The sequence below is a fragment of the Falco naumanni genome, chromosome 3 (assembly GCF_017639655.2).
Source record: "Falco naumanni isolate bFalNau1 chromosome 3, bFalNau1.pat, whole genome shotgun sequence".
NCBI classification, from domain to species: domain Eukaryota; kingdom Metazoa; phylum Chordata; class Aves; order Falconiformes; family Falconidae; genus Falco; species Falco naumanni.
The window spans coordinates 8,468,918-8,490,502 of record NC_054056.1 but is presented as its reverse complement, the minus strand read 5'-3'; the positions used below and the strand labels follow the sequence as shown (position 1 = coordinate 8,490,502).

At 40.5% G+C, this 21,585-nt stretch overlaps 1 protein-coding gene across 4 annotated transcripts in view; it reads left to right on the top strand.

The window, feature by feature from the left end:
• RERE (arginine-glutamic acid dipeptide repeats) overlaps positions 1 to 21,585 on the top strand; it is a 254,169-nt gene that overhangs the window by 41,131 nt on the left and 191,453 nt on the right. Inside the window, exon 1 of one of the 4 annotated variants that reach the window (XM_040585409.1) lies at positions 9,941 to 10,153. The exons of the other annotated variants lie outside the window; for them this stretch is intronic. The gene's annotated coding sequence lies outside the window, so the exon portion shown is untranslated. Of the gene's footprint in view, positions 1 to 9,940; positions 10,154 to 21,585 lie in introns of those variants that run through there. 4 annotated transcript variants of the gene reach the window in all.

Below are 21,585 nucleotides of genomic sequence, written 5' to 3'. Positions count from 1 at the left end.
CTGTGACCTGTGGATGAGTCCATGTAGGAGCAGGAAAACCCAAAACGTGTGGCCGTGAATATGTCCATGCCTGAGCAGGTGTATCTTGGAGCATCTGTAGCCATGGTTGTGTCGGCACTGCAGCCGGTATGCCTCTGAAGGAATAGTGGCCCAAGGACAAGTCCGTGCTGCAGCAGGTACACCCTGAAGCATCAGTGGCTGTGCATGAGGTCATGCTGGAGTACCTCAAAGTGTGTGGCCGTGGCTAAGCCCACGACAGAGCAGGTACAGCCCTGCAGGGATTGTGGCCAGGGATAAGGCCATGCTGGAGCTGATCTACTTCTGAAGGGACTGTGGCTGTTGGTAAGGCGAGGCTTGAGCAGGTCTATGGTCATGGCCCATGGGTAAGGCCATACTGGAGTTCCAACAGATGCACCTCGAAGAGACGGTGGCTGTGGATGAGTCTATGCTGCAGCAGGTATACTCCTGGAGAGACTGTGGCTTGTAGCTGAGGTGCCACTTGGAGCAGATACAACCCTAAGGGACTGCAGTCTGTGGATAAGTCCAAGCTGAAGCAGGGGCAAGGGGAGGAATTCATTGCAATATTAAACCCTGTGAGCTGGTCTTGAAGGGTCCAGGGGTGGAGATTGTAGTGGGTATACCTTTAAATTGTTGTAACCCATGACTTGAGTTTCACGTTATAGGAATGAATATAGCAAGAACCACCTGAACCATTGGAGGACAAGCTTTACAAGAAGCAGTGCAAGTGCAGCAGTGACCCGACCTGAGCTGGCTTTGATGCCCGATAACTCCATACAACACACAACCTCTCTTCACCCGAGTGATGACCATAAGAGATTGTGTTCATGTACTAAATGAACTCAGTGGACACTTTTATAGACATTTTTATGGCGTGGTGCATAGACTAGGGGAACAATTATTTGTGTATTATATGAAAGGACGTGAAGGGTGATGGTGGTTAATGAGGTTGCATTGGAAAGTGTGGCATGACGTAAATGGTATGGAATAAGGGGTGGATACTGTCTTGGTTTCAGCTGGGATGGAGATAATTTTCTTCTTAGTAGTTAGTACAGTGCTGTGTTTTGGCTATGATGTGAGAACAATGTTGATAGGACCCTGACGTTTTTAGATGTTGCTGAGTGATGTTTATACTAAATCAAGGACTTATCGGTTTCTTGGGCCCTGCTAGTGAGAGGGCTGGAGGGGCATGGGAAACTGGGAGGGGATACAGTCAGGACAGGTGACCTGAACTAGCCAAAGAGGTATTCCATACCATATGACATCATGCTGAGTATATAAACTGGGGGAATAAGAAGGAAGCGGGGGGACATCGGCATTACGGCATTTGTCTTCCCGAGTAACCGTTACGTGTGATAGAGCCCTGCTTTTCTGAAGATGACTGAACACCTGCCTGCCAATGGAAAGTAGTGAATGAATTCCTTGTTTTGCTTTGTTTGCATGTGTGGCTTTTGCTTTACCTGTTGAATTCTAATCTCAACCCTTGAGTTTTACATTCTTTTCCAATTTTCCTCCCCATCTCTCTGGGTGAGGGGGGGTGAGCTAGCAGCTGCCTGGTGCTTAGTTGCAGGCCAGGGTTAAACCACAACATGGCTTTAAAGCTGTTTGTTTATTGTTCACTGGAAACTTGCCTCATATTGTCTGGAATTCATACATTCCTGTTGTCCAGGAATGTTTGATTTTTGTGTAAATTTAATGTAGAACATGTAAATATTTTCTTAAATGAATGTTTGTTTTATGGAATTGTTCCTTTGTGTGTGTGTTTCAGTTAGGTCTTTGATTTGCAGTTTGCAGGCAGTTGATTTCATCAAAGATGTAATGGCTGGAACCCAGTTTAGAATTGGAGGGAATGATACTCTGATGTTTTACAGTTTTCTGCAAGTACTTTACGTTAATAGGTGAGAGCTATCCTTATTACAATGTTGCCTTGAAATTACTTGGTTGCACAGTTCTGATGGGGAAATTTTTCTGTCTTGGCTTGTGTGGATAGCTGTTTTTTTCTCCATATCGCAAGAAGAGACAACTAAATATAAGACCTGTAGGCCTTTTACATTAAATTATTTTACTGATAGGCCATTGAAAGAACAGTGTCAGGGAAAAACTGGCTTGTTGCCAGTATAGCCTTCCTAAAGACACTAAGTTAATTGGTGTTTTTCTGTAGTAGCTGCATTACATATGAAACAGGTGAACATAGTTAAGACCAGTGTGTTTTTTACTTAAGAATGTTGAAGGAAGTTCAGTCAGAATATAGTCATGTGAATAGGATTTTTAAGCCCCTTAGTGTGATTTTTATGTTATGTTAAATGCTGATAGGAAAACGTGCATTGTTCTGACAAGTGGCACAGAACTGATTTATGTTAAAATATACAGCAAGCTGCATTACTTTCTGAGAGAGTGTTTGATAAGCTAGCATAAAGCATGCTTAACTACTGCCACCTCTTCATTTACAGTATGAGAAATATTGTGAAACTAATTTTGAAAGGCCTCTTTGACTGTTAATTGGTTGATATTAGCTATCAAAAATCTGCTGCTTGCTTTTAGTTCACTTACAGCTTCTGTGTAGGTGGTTGAATGCTGCTGTGTGAAATATGTTCCTACATCAGTAACTCCCTGTCTGTTTGAAAAACAAATCAAAATGAGATGAGTCCAGCAAACTGATTACATAATTTGCATGATTTAAGGAAAGTCATGTTATGCTCTGAGCAGTACAGTTTAAATTTATCTCTTTTATCAAGTCTTCCAGGGTGTAAAAGAGACCTTTTCCAGAAGGATAAAAGGTATAGTTTCTTAACTGTAAGAGGCTGTAGTGTGGCCAAGGCCATACATGCCTAACACTTAGTTGTAATTCTTACTGTGGTGAGTGGTGTTCCCCCCGCCCCCCTTTAAGGCTCTCAAGATGTCTGGATGCTTGTGGGAAAGTATCAGTTTTTGACAAAAAAACCCTAGTTCTTCCTATGAGATGGAAGCTGTCTCGTTTGCTTTCTCTTATGAATTTCTGGAGGGAAGAGGAGAAGAATAATAACCTAAACTTTCCTGTTACTACTCCATGTTTTGGGGGATTCTGGAGGGGTGTGGTGGAGCAGTGCCTGACGTTATTTTCATATGCTAGGCATCTTGCATAGTTTTGAGAAATCAAGACTTCCTTCCCTATGTAACTGAACTTGGGGTCATGTGGTTTCGGAGTGTTAACATTTTATCAAGATTATAGTAGAAACTTTCTGGTTTTAGAGCTTATCTCTCTGTCTGTAGGGAAAGATTATTGTAGGTATGGTCACATCCTGTGGTTACTGTCACTTTAAAAAAAGAAGTCTGTTGACTTTTCTGAAGCCTTTGAATGTGGAAGTCATTACTACACTAAAAAAAGCGAGCTGTAGTCCACTGTGATTTCAATAGAAGACTGTAAATCCATTGCAAATTTTACGTATCTGTTAGTTCAATTTCTGCTATACTTGGGGTGTTGAGAAAATCTCTTGGTAAATAGTCTTATTCTGGAAGGAAGGTTGTAAAGGAAGCATTTGGCAGTCATTTCCTTGAGCTTGTGAGTATAAGCATGCTTTATAATAGTCTAAACATACCATAGGCTGATAGAGGTATCAAGTTTTCCATTTGTGAAGATACTTGTAGTTGAAACTGGAGGGAAGAACACACAAACTTCCATTGGTTTACAGTTGCTTTTAATAAGAGTTCAAAAAGGTATGTTTATTATTTTTTGTTGCTTTACTCCTCTCCCCCCCTTTAATTAATGAGAGTTTTATTTTGTTTGCTTTTTCTATATACAGCTGAGGAAAAAATGTCTGCTTGGTTTTGTTTTTTAAAAACTTAAAAAATTTTCAAATATGTAAAGTTGTCCTAAATATGACTCTCTTGACAAATATTTGGGTTTTTTCTTGTTTTGTTTAATATAATACCTTCTAAAATAAATTTTGTGTGTCACTTTGTTAAATTCAAGAAGTTGCTGAACAGATTGATGTCTTGCTGCAAATACCATATAATCTGGCAGACACAACTGGACTTTATTCTAATATTCTTGGTTTACAATGTACCATTTCATAATCTGGAGTTTCCTAGGGCAGGGATTTTCTACAAAAACACTTCTAAACTTAAGTATTGATCCCTACAGAGAAGGGGAAACAAACCAGAGCAGGAATATTGAAAAAAGTGATTTCTATGATTAGCTGACATGAACTTTTTTGCTTAGATTTGTCTTGCCTAGTTTGTTTTGATTTCAGGATATGAAAGCTATATCTGGATTTCAAGTTACTTGACTCATTACTTGTTCCCTTGTGACTTGGTCACAATAACCCTCAGCTTTTTAATCTTTTTTGTGTGTGTGTATGTTTTCTGTCTGTGTTCCATGCCACCCCACCCGCCCAGACCAAGAAAGCATACTGTCTGGCTGATATTTGTCCTTTTTGATGTGCAACTATTTTGGGTTTCTGTAGCTGGTAGAATTGAGTCTTCAGCATTTGGAGGGGGGAGAACAGGGAGCAGGGTATGGGTTGACCCTACTGTGAACATTCAATTAATTACGTGGGGGGTTGAGATTGAAATCCTAGTGGGCTGGGCTCATTTGTTTGGGTTTTGCTGCTTTCCCGCCACCCCCCAACCCCCCCACTTACTAAGCTAGGCCTTCCTGTAAAATCCTGAGATTTCACATGTTAGCACGTGAATTGCCTTAGTCTTCACAGCTCCCTGGGGAACAACTTTTGTTTTTTCTTTCCTACTGTGACAGCAATGCTGCATTCATCCAAGATGATGTATAAAAATAACCGTACCAGATTTCTTCCAAAGACATGTAGAATGGAGTTATGCAGCACTTCAGCTAGTGATGTACTGCCTATACCAACAGTAAGTTTTTGGCTGTCACAGGTTTTGAATGGGCTGAGAAGGAATCTGAGGCAACTTGTGTGTGTTGTGGTGGTGTTTTTGTTTGTTTGTTTTTTACCTCATAACAAGCACTAAGTACCACAAGTGCACAGGTCCTGGGATTTTTTTTTTCTTTGGAGGAATTTTTTTGCATTTGTGCTTTGCTCTCAAGAATTGTGCCTCTCTTGTCAGGTAGAGTTTGGTCCAAAGCCGTTACCTTACAGGGGTGGCTAAGGAGTTGTTGGTGACAGTTACAGCAACAGCAGTGCCCGGAAATTCATAAGGCTGAAGTTCCTCAGACTTCTGCGCTTGATAGGGGTCTCCTTTCCCAGAGTATTGATGTGGCATCAGATTTTAAGTGACCTGTAAGGACTTATGTCTTGACTGAAAGTCTTCTGAAATATAAACCTGAACACTGTGTAAGTACAGAAAAGGAGTCATAGTTCTTGAACTGTGAGATGTGTGATAATGCTAGTTTTTCAGTTTAGCAGATTAGACGTTGCGTACCTAGAGGCTTGGGGGGGGGGTGGGGGGCAGAGAGAGCAGGGGGAGAGGTGGATGTGGACCCCACCCTCACCCCAAACAAGAACAACCAAACCCCATAAAAAAACTGCCACCAAACCCAACCAAGCAAAATCCAACCCAACAAAAAGAAGCCAAAGCTCTGAAGGTTCATGGTCTGTAAAAGGGTACAAGTTCTATTTGGGGATTTGAGAGAGGCAAGGAAATGGTTGATCCAACAGTTATACACTAAATTAAAATAACTCTTCATGTGCTGATTCTTAAAACCTGCTGTCTGCTGTATATGTAAATGTAGGCTGAAGTGGGCAAGACCGTTTAACTGTGTGCAGGGTTTGCAGTATCTGTAGGCTGACTTTGATTACAGAATGAAATGGCCTTTTGATTGTGTTAGAGCAATAATAACATTTCGCTGAATTTCCTCCTAAGGAATACATTTTAGTAGTGTGGAAAAGCACCCTCGTATAATTTGTGGAGCAAACTGTAGCTGAATTAGAGCTGTGGCAAGAAGCTGCTTAAAACTCAGTGCATGTTTCCTGTTGGGTATTCACATGGGCTCAGATCTGCAAGTGTAGACAAAAGACTTTTCCTGCTTCAAGCAAGGTTGAAGAAATTTGTGTTTAGACAGTAGTAACTGTCTTGTCAAGAGCTGAGTGTCAGTTACTCAGCTGTATTTGTACTAATAAAACAGTGTAAAAGAAGAAAACATCACCTCTAACCTGACCAAAGGTTCCGTGTTTAGAATAGGTAGATGCTTTGATGTTGAATTAAAAACAAATGGGAATGGGAAAGAAATAGTTCTGCTGTTCTGCGCAGTTAAGAGGTGACCTTTCATGCTAGTAGCCCAGCCTACATTTCCTCTGCTTTGCCGAGGAATCTTTAGTTGACCGGTGGCCTCCAGAATTCTCTAGCTAATTTTTAGCTTAAGCTGCCTCAGCTTCAGACTCTTGGTTTGACTGGAGGTATCACTGTTGTTTTGGCTGGGAATACATGCACTGGCAGTGAAAGGGAAGCTGTTCATGAGGTCTGGAATTAAGTGACACACAAGAAAAACAGTGCTGTGACAATAATATTAAGCTGTTAACTTGTTCTCCATGAGCTTACTCCTTTCCTCTTGCCCCTTACCCAATGCCAGATCCAAGGGGAGGGCTTTATTTCTATGGAGCTCTGAAGACACTATTAAGTCCCCTTTTAAAAATAGGTTCAGCTTAGCAGGGGTTTAATGTGTTACACTTATTGCTTGCCTAAGCTGGGAAGTAGTGTTACATTAGCTTGTAGAAAACACTTGTTGTAATCATACCTCTATGTTAAGGTTGGTTTTTTGTACCATTTGTGCGAGTCAGCGTACTTCAGCCTGCATTTAAAAAAGTTAACTGGGTGTATTAACTGTATGACTTCAGAGTGAGCTGTTTTTAAGTGTTTGTGAGACCTCTTTGTTTTGTATGTCTTCTTTTTTTTTAAAAAAAGTTCATTTACTCATTTAATCTGTATAATCTCATTAAGCCTGTTTATGGTTAGTTTGTGTTTGAAGTGTATACATATTTGGTAGACCTGAAATGGCTCCTTTGGAGCAGTTTTTCTAGCAGGTGAAATGTTTATGTGTCCTTGATAGCTAATTCTGTCAGAAGTGGAGAATGCTGCTGATCAATAGATTTTGTGGCTTGGAGGGAGTGTATCTGCATTTAATATTCTTCAAATTTGTATGTCTGTATTTAATATTCTTCAAATACGGTAGGACTCTTGTGTGAAGTTATGAATTATTCTTGTTTGTTATGAGTAGTATGTCTAGAAAGCAGCACATTTTACAGCCCTTTGAAGATACACTGTCTCACTTCTTATTGCTCAATCTTTCATGAGCTGAAGTGCATAGGTACAGTAAATGAAGTGTTACAGTATTCATGGAAGGCGCTGAAAACTCTTAACAGGTGCTTTCCAGTTCTTAGCTGTAAGGAGAGATGGTGTACCTGGGTGTGTATGTGTACCTGCCTTTAAGCAATGTTAGGAATTTACTGACAGCAAGTCAAAGCCTTATTTTTTCAGATTTTCAGTTTCTGTTGTTTATTGTCATGACCTTGATGTTTCTTCAACTAGGTGTTCTATTATAATGTTTATAATAAATATCAGCTCCCTTGGCTGCATGCTTAGGCCTGTGGCATGGAGAGTGCTTTGCTTGTAACTGCATCCCTTGTCTCAGTTCATTATCTGTTAATGGTACTCAACATGACAGGGTTGTGTAGATAAATGAAGGCTGCCAGGAAAACTGGACTGGATTTTGCATGCAGTGGAATTGAGCTTTATTACTTCATTGTGTAACACCAGATAACTAAAGCACACTGGACCAAACATGACATGTTGTGCGAGGTCTGTTAGCAATTGTTCCAAAGCCATCATTCAGTGAATCTCCACTCAAGCCTGCTCTAGGTCTGTTCTTGGCAGTGTATTTGCCTAACCCTTGTAGAGGTAGTTTTTGTGCAAGAAGTCTTGATGGCTTTTGTGTGTGTATAACTGACACTTTTCTTCCCTTTTTCAGGCATGCATGATTTTAGCATTGATATTAAAAGAAATATTGTTGTAAGTTTATAACGCTGTGACTAGCAAAGGTGTATTTCATGACCAAGAGAAGATTTCCATCTTTTAAAATCAATTTCCAAAAGACAAGATAAAAAGTCCCTGTTGCAAAATTGAGCTTGAGGCTGTACACTGTGCATGTTTGTTTTATTTTAGTCTGTGAAATGGGGGCAGATCTCCATATCTCATAGGAAAGCCAATTAGTGAAAGTTCAGTTGTTTCTGATGTCAGTGATTGAATGCTGTAGCTGTTCAGTTCATTCAAGAATCTCCAATATGCTGTATGAAAACAGATGGGACTTCAGATGATTCCACTGCCATCTACCACATTGCTGAATTCTGAAGTTGGTTTGCCTTGGATTTGTGAGACAGTGTCTGAGACTCCGTACTCTCCTATTCTGTTGTTGTGTTCAAGCTGCTGGATGCTCAACTCCGTATTCCTTAAACAACTTTGATCCGAATGGGATTAAAAAAATTACACAGATGCATTATTAATTTCTTTAATTTGAGTGCATTTTCCCAATGTATAGTGACCTTAAGATTTGTGATCCAAGTTGGCTGAGTCATCTGCCCTGAAGGGATAAGGTGGTTTTGAGCAAATATCACCAAAGGGGTTGTTTCTCAAATAAATAAATGTGGCCTGATTTAACTTAGTGCTGGAAAGCTCTTTTGGAAGTCATTAGAATTAAACACCGATTTAAATACACACTGGCGAAGTAAGTTCCCTTCTATGATTTGCCACGTGTCAAGCTACATTTGATTAGAAAATTGAAGTGAGGATAAATGCAGTGTCGTTGCTTTATACCGACTTCAGGATTGGATTTCAGCTCTGGTAGGTTTGGAGCTACGGCTCCACAGCTACTTGGTTACAAAGTTCAGAACCAATTCTTTTGAAGATACACTCCATTTCAGAAGCTGTTGTACAGTGATTATTGCAGGAGCTAAGCTTGTGCGGTGTACCATCTTCAATTTGTATTGATCATAGCAGGCTTGCAATGTGGCAATGGCATTAAAATTAATCAGCTACTTCAGCTTTGTTAGTGGTTTTAGGTAGCTATTTCTACTAAGCGTAGAAAACATTTTGAAGTTGGATCTTTGTCTTCTGAAGGACTCTGTGATGTAGTACAAAACATGGCAGAAATGTGTACGGATAAACAGAGAGGAAAAATACAGTTATGAGTAATGAACAGCATCTGGAAAGAATTAGTTGGCAGACAGTACTTGACAGTGTTGCTGTAATTAATTGGGTCCACAAACCTTGATGATGATGATTACTACTACTATTTACATTTTTATTTTTTAGCTTGGCTTTGTAAAACCAGCTCTGAGAAGGTGTACTCCCTCATTTTAATAGGTAAAATACTACTACGTGGCTAGGAAATGGGTTTGCTTGTCGGGGAAAAGTATACGTTGCCCTCAGGTAATGGATTACATAGATGATTTGTTTTGCATGTTACTCTGCAAAGGAAATAGCAAAGCTTTGCTCTGAAATTAAGTCGGTACTAGCAGCTGAAAGGTCATGGCTGTGGTGGTAAAGAACAGTGTGAGACATTGTGAGATCCAGTCAAGTTGCAGGTTTGCATGAAGATGCCTAGAAAGAGATTAATATTCATCGTTTGTAAAAAATGCCAATTGAATACAATTAAAAGAACATGTTTTGCCGAGCAGATTAATTTATTTCTAATGGGGGGAGGGAAGACGTCGTAGAAGGGATTTTAAACAAAATGGCTTACTAATTGAACACACTGCAACAAAATCCTTGTGTCTTTTAACGTGACACTGGACGGGCGTCTCTTTCTTATCCATCTTAGGAGCGAATGCCGCGTGTGGATGCACTCCCTCCGCCCGTCTGTTTTATCTGCATTTTCCCCACCCCCTGTGTGTTTTGATCAGCGTTTGTAGAGGCGCGGAGGGCTGCCGGCAGTGCCGTTCCCGGCTGCAGCGCTGGGTGTGAGCCGCCGAGCGCTCCCGGGGGTGCTTTGCCTCCTTCATATCTTGCTTGCAGATGCATTTTCTAGCTGACCACGCTATTAAAGAGCTGCCATCAATCACGGGGCTCCCGGTTCCGGCTCGGCTGAGCGGGGCGGAGGCAGAGGCGGGCCGCCGCCGGGGGAAGGAGCGCGTGTCTCCGTGTGCCTGTGCCTCCGTGTGCGTGCCTGCGTCCCGCCGCCTGGACCGGGCCGGTGCGTGAGGGCCGGGGAGGGGGGAGGCGCGGCGGGGCGGAAGGGGGTGGGGGTGGGGGAAGTTCCTGGCCGGGTTTCCCCCCGCGCCGCCGCCGCCGCCGCACACCCCCCCACCCGGGGCCGTGTGGCGCGGCCCGCCTCCTCCCGGGGCCGGGTGGGGGCCGGCGGCCGCGGCATGTGGCGGCGGCCGCGCTGCTGAGGGGGTGGCCGGGCGGGGGCGAGGGCCGCGGCGGGCCCGGGCGACGCCTTTCGCTGCGCCGCATGCTCTGCAACCCCGGCCCAGCTGCCCGGCGGTGAGGTGCAGGGGCCTCCTTTTGTTCACCAGCTGCGCTTTCCCGTTGCCACGGCCCCCGCTTCCTCCGTTCTTAGCCCTGCCCTGCTCCCGCCTCCTGCTCGGCGGCGGGGTGCGCCGCTGGGCACGGCGGCCGGCCCCCAGGCTCCGCGCGGTGCGGGTTTGCTGGGGCTGGGCCGCGGAGGGGTTGTCCGCCCGTGAGCGACGGAGCCCGGGCAGGCGGTGGGCGCACCCCGGGGCCGGAGCGGGGACCCGCGCCGCGGGGCTGCCGGGAGCAGCCCGGGGCTCGGTCTCCGCCGTGCCACGGAGAGCGGCTCTCCGAGCCAGGCCGACCGGGCAACTTCGGTGCCTTCTGCCTACAAGTAGCGTTGGGAAGAGGAAGGTTGTTAAGGTTGCTCTTAAAGTTTACTAATTGCGCCGTGGCCAATGATAACACAGAAGGCACCTGGGGAGAAGCAGCTTGACTTGATTCTCTTTTTCCCTTCTGCTTCAGTTGTTTCAGGAAAAAGTTGGATCGGCGCAGTAGGTGAGGCGATAGTTTTTATTGGCCTAGGAAGTTCAGAATGTTGTAAGACCGCAGGGTTTTCTTTCTATAACAAATGCTTTACCTCTGTATTCTAAATATAAACAGTTAAGCCGAACGTTGTGCTGCGTTGAATTCTGTGGTTTGTGGTTTGTGTGGGTTTTTTTTATTATTATTTTTTTTTTAGCAAATGAGATAAGGAAGTAAGGATTGCATTTTCCTTATCCTGAAAGAAAGTACTTTTTCACTGCGTCTGATAAAGTGGAATGCCTTTGAAGTACTAATTGGTACAGTGTGTGGCGTAACTTTTTCTTTTTTTAGCGATGTTTAATCGTGCTTTGAGATAGTGACAGGAGACCTGCGGGGCCACTTTGTTTCCTTAAGAAGAAATCAGCCCTGCTTTGTTTTTGCAACCGGTTTTAAGCTGCTCTTGAGTACATGTGGCTTTGCACGGCACGGGGTATTGTGTGGCTGGATGGCCTCCTTACAGCCATATGGGGCTTCTGTAATTGTACGGGAATGAAAATGGCAGTTGACAAGGCGATTTTTTTTTTTTTTTAATTTAACGTTTATGTTAGGCATGGAGTAGAGGGCGGTGGAGAGTAGAAATCTAATGAAGTGTAGTTTTAGATGCTCCACCAATGTATTTTTTCTGGGAACTCAGTACTAAGTAAACTGGATTTAAAACCCTACAGACCAGCAATATTTCACTGTAAAACCGTTAATCTTCAGGCAATTAGTTCCAGACGTGCAACCAACTCAACGGTTTTCGTCAGATTTTGTTCTTATAGGCAATCTCATTTTTGAATAATCTATGGCTAGTGAGTATCATAAGACAGACGTTTCAGATGCTTAACAGCAAGTTGAGAATTGTGTAGGAGCAGCATGGAAAAGCTTTTATTTTTTTTTTCCAGCCCTGTAATTTAGTAGTATTTAAACTATTTTATAAACATCTCTGGGACCAGCGAAAGGTGTTTTGAGTCCAGAGCACTTGAGTGCTTATTGTACTCTGGCAGGCTGGGTGTTTGTCAGGCAGTTCTTTTAAATGTTATTTGATCTGGCTGCGCGATAGAATTGACTAGGATTACACAATCCGCACCCCCCGCCCGGCAGTTTGAAATTGATGCATCAGCGAGTGGTGTTCAGTAGCGCATTTTTAAGACATAAAGCGTATATTCCCTTTAACCATGTTTCCAGAGAAAGGCAATTAGGAATTTGTCTTGTTTTGCCGTAAGGATTTATGAATTGAGGCAAGGGCTGACGTAATCTGTCCTACCACTTCCTTTGTGTGTGTTTTATAGTTGATAGTGTTTTGTTTTACTTGAAATAGCCAGGACTGTTTCTTAAATACTTTTCTGGCTCCCGTATGCTGTAGCCTTTAGTGTAAGCAGACAACTTGTTAAAGTTCTGTGTCATTATGCCGCTTTGAGGAAATGGCTCGCTCCTTTTGTCACTAAGATTCAGTGAATTGCTTGTATGTTAAGTAGACGAGACTTTAATTTTAATTAACGTAATGATGTATACAGCTGTTCTGTCAGAATGCATCGACTGTCTTTGCAATTTTACTACAGGTTGTAGAGAATCCCTTGGTGTGTGTCTCAACCCCTCTTTTGCTGACTTCTGTTTATGTTAAGGTGACAAGATGGGGCTTTTGTTTCCTGATGTGAGTGGTTAATAGCTTGTCTGTGACAGGGCTTTGTTTTGATTTCTGTGTGTGGCAAAGAAAAGAAGCTGTTTAATAATAAACTAATCCTAAACCTCCTTGTTTTTTGGGTTGCAGGGGGATTATGTTACCTATTGTTTTGGTTAAGAGTAGCCAGAATGAATCGCTAACTTCCTAATTTTACAGGGTGAGTGTTGTTTGTGTGTGTGGGTTTTTTGGTGTTTTTTGTTTTGTTTTTCTGGTGTGCTGTGAATGAGTTCCTGCTATAGTGATTGACCTACGTGTAGATACGGCACTTGAAACGGTGACTGTACTCTCTGCCTGGAAAAAAACCTAAACCATTTTTAAAGCATACCAACAATGCTATTCCTTTTTGGCACCTGAGATCGCTTTCATACTACTGAAACTTTGGTTTAGCAAACCACATTTCAGCAGGTGAGAAATACTTCAATCTCTGCAAACTCAGTGGAGTTACTTCAGCATCGACTTCAAGTACAGCTTGGAATGTCCAGGCTATAGTCCGAAAATCCTGTACTGAGGATCTGAATTAACTATTTGGTAGTACTTCATATGGTTGAGGTTTATTGGCAGAAAAAAACCCCGTCGTTCCAGTAGTTTTCTGCTTCATCTTGGTACTGGTGTGCTATAGATTTTTATGAAGGTTCTCTCTGGCAGAGATGCTTTGTATTCTTTAATGAACGTACATGTTTATAGAGCTGGCTCTGAATGTTAGGATAGTGTGCCTATGTTAATCTTTCCTTGTTTCTGGGACTCTTTCAAGTGATACAGAGATTATACTGGTGCTGTATATGTTGAATAAGGTATAAAAAGGGTTTGTAAAATACTGACTGAATATTTCTGTAATTTGTGGAAACATGGAAAACATGATATTTCACCTGAGATCCAGTTGCTGGTGAAAAAACAATTATGAAGGCAGAGCACAGAAATAGGTATCATGTGGTGAGATTATCATGAAATGCTCTGCTGGCCGAGTGATTTTCAAATTGTGGACCTTTCTTTGCAGCGTTAGCCCAGGCCCTGACAGATGCAGGGGTTGGAAGGTACTGACCGGAGTTGTTGCAGTCCCCAGCTGTTGGCCTTACCCCTCCGATGGCCACAGTTACCCTGGTCCCCAAAGCAGAGGTATTTAATCATGACTGAAACTTTGGTTTTTTTGAACTGCCACTGTTCTCAGCCAGACCTGTTTAGTTAAACTCTTAATTCTGCTTTAGCTGGATGCACTAAGCAGAAAACCAAGGCAATTCAGGAGCTAAGTTGCATCTGAGAGTTCTTTCTTAGGGGTATGATAGTTGTTGGGGACTTGGCTCCATAGCAAAGAGATTCAGAAAATTGGATAGAACTAGCAGGGTTTTCTAGACATTAGGAAACACAGATTCCATATAGCCTGTGCTGTTTGATGCAAATACTCAGCACTTTCATCTCTATAAAGGCTACAGAGTAGACCTGACTGCTTTACCAAAGTGGTGGTTTACAGATGTGATTGGGTCAGTCAGCAGACCTGCATATTAGCTTTACTAGTTTTTGTGGGCTGTGTTGTTTTGGCCAAGATGCGTACTTCCTTAAAGTAACCTTCTTTTGAACTTTGTGTATTTAAAGTGTCAGACTCTGATCGGTAAATGACTTAACACCATGTAGCTCTATTTTGCGTTTTAAATCTAAGTAAGAGAAGTGGTATCTTAAGTCACTGTAGTCCTAGAATAAAAAGCTACCTGATAGTCTAGTGTAAATCTCGTACTATTGATGGTCAATTGCTTGAATCTTTAAACAAAGTTTTTCATCTTTGTGTGTAGAGCACTGAACTTTGCTACCCCTCAGACCTGTTTCTAAAGCAGAAGTGGCTTTGCTGTACAAGGGGAGGTTCTTCCATTTTTCTGATATTAATGCAGAGCTGAGCTGCACATAGTATGGATAGTAGCATCCAATGAAATGAAGATTCCCAAAGAAAGATGGGCAGGCCTTTCCTTGGTGTAATTTACTAGCCAATAACATGTAGATTCATGTGCCAGTATTTTCTAGTATGTATAAAAAAAGATGATTTCATAAGGGCATTTTAGGGAAGAAGGGCAGTGTCAGGGAAACTGGAATCATGGTTGGCATCGTTACATCATAGTAACATCAACTGGACCTTGTTCAGCCTTGCCCTGTGTTACACTGTTCCTCATGTTGGTGTGTGTGTTCCTCACAGAAGGAATTTCTCTGTTACTAAGGAACACAAAAGCCTATATTCATGTAACTGTCAATTAAGTAATAAATTGGACTCATGAAAAACTTCCTGTAAGCTAGCTGCTTATGAAAAGTATTATGAAGCATCTTTAAATGGATCGGAGGGAAATCTGTTGTGGTTTTTTTATATATATTTAAACTTCCTTAGCAGAAGAGAAATTCTTTCCAGAAGAGTGGACAAAATTAGTATTTATTCCAAAGTTTGCCTGAGGTAGTGGTTTGATTTCTGACCTTTGGATACAAAGTGAGAACAAATAGTGTTGAAAAATGTAAATAATTAAAACAAGCTGTCCTTCTTTAGGAAATATATTTTTGTCAAGTTTTGCTAAGAAAAGGTCTTGGTGACTGGATAAACATTTTACTACTGGAATAAATGGTATTTGATTGTGATGTGTAGGTTGTCTTAATAACCACATGGGGTTTTTTATATCATGGTAGGTTTGGAATTTAGGCTTTTCTAATGTTAGCAACAAAAGCACGGAAGAAATAGTGGCTGTAAATATACTGTTAACAATGCAGCTGTACGCTTCTCTTGAAGTAATGGCAAATTTTGAAAGCAAACTTGGTTTGATTAGGCTTGTCTGAAAATGGATATAATTTTCATATAATATGACAATTCAGTGTGAAATAAAAAATCTGGAATGCTTAATATTGGTTCCTACATTTATTTAGTTAGATACTTGAAGATTTTTCAGTGGGTGGTGTTTTGGTTTTTTTTTTTCCTTGGTATTAAATAAACTGACTGTAAAAAGCTGTGTGATAGGTAAACCTTTTATTAAAACTAACCAACCTTGTTATAGACAACATCACTGCTTTGTAACACCAGTTTGTACAGGTAATGAATTTTGTCCACTGTGCTGGTTTGAATTTCCTTGAAATAAGCAATAAAAAAAATTCTTTGCTTTTGGCAGTGTTTTCTTTGAATTTGCTTATTTGTAGAGATCAAGATTACTTGTTTTTGAAATAAAGTTGACTTTTTGTTAATAGGCAGTAAATGTTTCAGCAGCAGCTGGGCTCTGATAAGCTGTTATTCTGTTTAGATGCTTAAAATTAAAAACACTTAGTAGTTTGAACATTATTGTCAGGTTTTATGTGTTAATCTTGTTTTGGAAGATCAGGGCCTTTGTTTTGATCATTGTTGGGAACTGGAGAAAGTGCAGATAGCTTTACATTTCATTGGCTGTTTTTGATCCATAGTTCAGTAATCACTTGTTCATCTAGCTAGTAAAATGATGCCAGTAAAAAGTTCTAAAACTTAAAAATGACGTAGCTTTAGGTTTGTTCTTTACTGTGGAGGTTTCAGCCTGTTAACTAATTGGCCTACAAAATAAACGCATTTACCTGGGACAGGACCGATATGTTACTTCCTCAGCCGAGGGGAAGTTCACAGCCTTTCTGTTAAACCCAGCAGACAGTAGTTGGTATTTTAACCCAAGCACAAGTTGGACCTTGGAACTTAGTTATATGTTTTTTCATGTTGTGAAGTTTCTTGGATTTAGTCAGTGCCTGATGACTAGAAGCAGCCTCAGCAGATAGTAAATTACAAGCCTAAATTTTTGTAAAAAGCCAACGGGAACTTTTTTTTTAAGGTTTGACATAGTAACAGATCCCTGTAGAATTTACTCTTCCAAGCAGTAAAAACATACTGCTCCGTTTCCTATTGAAATCTAACAAAGGAGCCAAAAATCAGATTTCCCTTTCCTGATAATAAAGCTATTCCTTTGAGATTAGAGCTGGGAATAGATTTTTTTGTTTTTTATATATAGCAGTTACTACTTATTAATTGAATGCTCTTAGGTAATCTTGTATGCTGGTTTTGTGCAGAAGTATGTGAGGAAGAACACATCTAACATGCGTGTTTAATATTGCACTATTGTAATGAACTTGAAGTTGGAGACCTAGCCTGTGCTTGTAGTTAAGAATGGTATAAAAGACTTAAGAGCAGCCCAAGGTTATTAGATCATTTGGAAACTGATTACCCTTTCACAGTGTAATAAAGTAATTATGAATAGTGTATGAAAATTGGTTGCAGTCTGTTTCAATGTTATGACTGCCTGTCTTTAAAAGAAATTGCATTGTCCTCTTTTGTGTTGATCTTACAATTTGCATATTCAAGGCATGTTAGATATTTGCCACTTCCAGCTGTAAATGCTAAGTAGCATTTAAAAAAACAAATTATGCCATCTGTTTGTATAGGTTTTCTGTGAGGTTTTTCAGTTCTTGATAATATTTCACCTTGGGTCTGTTCTCTTTACAGTAGTACATGCCACCATTGCTAAGGGAATTTGAAGTATGTTTGGTCAGAATTCCTCCATGAACTGAGCCAGGGCTGTTGCAACTTCGTCTGTTGGTAGGGCATTTCTGTGCAGCTCTGATGTAAGAAAAGGTGGTGGTTGGAAAGAAACAGTTGTGATGCTCAATTTCCAACTCAAGTAGCACATGATCAAATATTCCAGTACAGGGTGAATGTCAATAATGTGAACTTTTAAGATTAAAAAAAAAAGTAAACCCCAGAGTTTTAACCTAACTTGACTTCGTGCATAAATGAGATTTGTGGCTTTGAGTGATACAGTTTGTGACTAAAATACTGTTGATGTGACATCTCAACTAGGAACAGTTTACCTGGGGATGGGTTTTTTTACCTGTGCATCCTTTAGAAGTCCCCGCCCTACTGGCAGGATAGTTTAGCTGCTTGTGAGGCAGTTGGTGATTTACTGGAATTTAGCAGTGTGCCCTGATTACAGGTACTGCTGTGGTTTTCTTCCAGCAGGGTGATAATGTGGGTGGACAGGTGCAAGTGGTAACCTCCTGTATTGTGTCACTCCTGCCTGCTGGTACTTGAGAGTCAGTCTGTATTTCTAGGGCAAGCTTCAGACAATTAGTCCCTCAAAGATGTGCAAACTCTGTAGTTGGTCAAAGCAATTTTTGTGGATTTTGAAAGCATGGAGTAAGTAATATAAATTGGAACTGAGCTGAAGATGTACATTCTGAACTTTAGAGTCTGACTTCTTTTAACAAATGCTGCTGTGTCTAGTTATATTTTGGCATAAATTTTTATTGAATCCATGCAGTTGGCTGAGTGCTCCTCTTCTGAGGGCATAACTGTGGTATCTGAGATGCCAAACGTAAATATAACTATCTTGTTCTGTTACCTTTGTGTGGGAGTTCAACAGTGGTTTAGGATTTCAGGAGCATTAGAAAATTTATGATGGCAAAATCTTTGCTTAGTACACATCTCTGCTCATTTTGAATAGAGACACTTGTTGGAGAAAAATTACAAGCATTGTATGTCAGACAAACATCTATAGGAGTTCTGGTTTTTTTTTCATTGGCCCTGTCAATGCCATTTGATACTAATATACTAGACACAAACATTTATTTCATATCCTGAATAAAAAATAGTTACATAATTGTTTTGAAATGTCACTTATACGAAAGTTCATTCTGATTCACAGGCCAGATCATAATTCAGTGTATGTTAAGAGCTAGTTAGTAAGTAATAAATCTCACCATAGCTGTATATGTTATCTCATGGGAGAGGCTACAGGACTGTAAGAGAAAACAGGCTAATCCCTGAAGTGTTGGATAGTTTTAATTAGGTCTTAGTTGCTTGGGTAACTGGGACTTGGTGAATTTTCTTCTGTAGTGTTTTGAAAGTAGCTTTTAAGTCAGCTCCTGATTAGGTTAGTGTTTCAGGAAAAAAATGTGACGTGACATCCTTCTAAATGCCTGATTGTTTAGTTGTTGAATACACATGTGCAGTAAATGGTGGAAACTTCATAGACAAGAATCTTCAAAGGTATGCTTTTACAAGTAAAACTCTATTGCATCATATTTATGATAGTGTAATTTGTTTTGCTGTCTTCAGCTGCTAAAGAATAATCTTGGGTTTTTATTTGGAAGAAGCAGCGAAATATGATAAGCATAGTTTATGTTACTGTGGGAATGAAGGTGGTGTTAAAAGCCATGTCTTGGTCACAGATTGATTAAATGCTGCTACGAACAGTTTATGGTGCTCTGCTTAGCTCCACTGTAGACTGCAAGTAGTTTTAGTAATAGGAAAAATAAGATTGATTTTTGAAGGTATTTTCAGCATGAAAGGCATTTCAGCATGGCTTGTGTGGTCTTAATTTGCATGTCATGGGGTATTAGCATATCATTATGAAAACTAAGGAGATTTTCCTTTTTTTCCATGTGCTCATTCTTCTCTCTGAACATTTCACATCCCTTAAATTTGCGAGAATGTATTGTTCAGTACGCAAAGGATAAGTAGTCCTGGACTTAAGGAGAACAAGGCATGAAAACACAAAATAAAACTTTTTTGCCCTAGTACCTCTGCCATCTCCCAATTACTATTAGTGGTAAATGATGAGATGTGGTAGTATTGTTAGGTGAATGAGGTCACCAAATTCAGTGTGGCTTGATAATCATTTGCATTGGTTATTCTATGCTTATGGGCTGATTTTGCAGCATTGTTCTCGGCTTTACCATATCAGACCTAAATACATTAATATGACTGTATTGCCTCATTCTGTTACATGAGATTCCATTGCTTTAGTCTTACAACAGTTAAGAGTATCTACTGAGAGTACTGGAAGTAAAAATTACAGTAATGTCTGAAGCGTGGTCAAAGTCAGTTACTTCATGCAGTAGTAAAATACTTCCTCTTGGTTTAGATTGGAAGCAGACTAATCACTTGGAACACTGCTTAATGTTTTTTTCCTCCTCTCGTGAAATATGTGACCAGTTATGGAGTCCCTTTCAAATGGTAGTAGTCAGCAGAGTACTGATGCCATCGCTCTTGTAGTAGAGAAGACTGCTTTTGAAACCATGTATAGTGTTGCAACTTCTCATGTGTGAGACCTGTGAGCTGGTCCTTTTTTTCAAAAATAGCGCTTCAAATCTAATGAGGAATTAAATTCATTGCTGCCCAGGAGCAGTAACACGGTTACAAAAAAAGGTGAATTTTTCTGTTATCTTTGTGCTATGTACATTTTTTTATTTATTTGTATTTCTTCTAAAAGAAATCTCATTGACTTGCAGAGAAGTGATCCAGGCTTAAGGGAAAGAAAAAAAATGGAAGCTTGGATGGTGAGAAGTTGTATTGGATACCATTGAGAAATCTGGTATTCAGGTGTAGTATGGAAACTGGCAAGAACAGTGTGTAGGTGGGTTCCCAGGACTGTTTAAGATGGTCTAAATACAGTCTCTGTTTGCCTACATGAACTTATTAAAGAACTTTCCAGTGTTGCAGATGATAGTAACCGTAGGAACTGAGCAGGACTGCTATTGTTTCCTTGCTGTGGTTTGCTAGGGTAAAATGAGCTCTGTGGTGGCTCTTGTAGCAAACACTGTTAAAATAAGTGTAGATGAGAATAGGTGCTGCTTTGTAGTAATAAAAGTTTCTGCTGGGCAGAAAAATACATAATGAACAATTTGTAATTTTTTAAAAATTCTCCATTAAGTCATTGTTGGTTTAATGCATTCTGTAGTTCCATGAGGTATTCCTGCTAACCACTGCATCTCTGGAGTATACCGAATTTATTTAGTGAACTAACCTCAAGACTTTGAAATACCTTGGAAAAGCAGGTTCAGAATTCAGCCAACCTTTAGAATATCCTGCTTGTGTAAATTTTGATGTTTTATGGGTATAATGAAATTAAGCTTATTGTGCTCGATCTTTAATTCAAAAATAAAGACTAATCTTGATGTCGCTGGTGAATTCTGTCTGTTCTCTAGATGCAAGATGTGTACAGTACTTGTGATTGTCACTGGTTCAGTTGTGCTAGCAGAGTTGTAGCAGAAGTTACTGGTAGTGGAGCAATTGTTAGTACTTCCCTAACTTAGAAAGAACTATCTGAAAATTACTACAGATTTTTTTTTCCTGTTAATCTGTTCTACTTCATGATCCTTTGTGTTAAGATAACCTATGTCTTCTAATTGTCCTTCCTATTTGTAAAGAAAAACAAATCTGTGGGATTTGTGTGATTTCTGTCTTGTGTTTAAAAACTTATGACATCAAGAGATGGAGTATCTTCTAATTGCCTGTTCACTGCAATTTGTTACCTTACACATTCAGTCATAGCTGATGATGGTATGGGAGTAAGCTGGCCCTTTCTGATTAAAACAAAGGTTTACGGTTGCACAACATTAAACATTGAACAAGGGAATCATGCCTTAATATTATGTGGTGATTTAAGTCCTTACTGTTTGAAGAGATAGGAAGATAAAAGCCAGGGAGTTAGGACAGTAGCAAATTCTGCTGTGATACACCTGTATGCATAAGCAGTGTAGATTTTCTTTCATGGTGTGTGGTTTGGTCTTTTTTTTTTTTTTTTTCCTTAGAGTGGTAGCGATGCAGTTGAGGGGAGGAGGTGGGTGTAATCCTTTGTTTCTTACTCAGTCCTATGAGTATAGTCTGGAGACAGGTTATCACAGGTTTCCCAGGGTCTCAGGGTGACCTTGGGCAAGCTGGATGTATTCATGGATGACTGAAATGCACCTAGCTCTATTTTTGGGATGAAAATGTGTTGGAGGTCAAATGCCAATATCAACAGCTTTGGTTTTCTATCACTTAAGGTCATACAAGACATCATATGATCTCTTGAAATACAGGCTCTCTTGACATTAACTAGCTGTTGTGTAGGTTTACTGCATGCAGAGTTACATTTAAATAGTATGTCTTTGTCTCACGACTTTCTGTGCTTGTG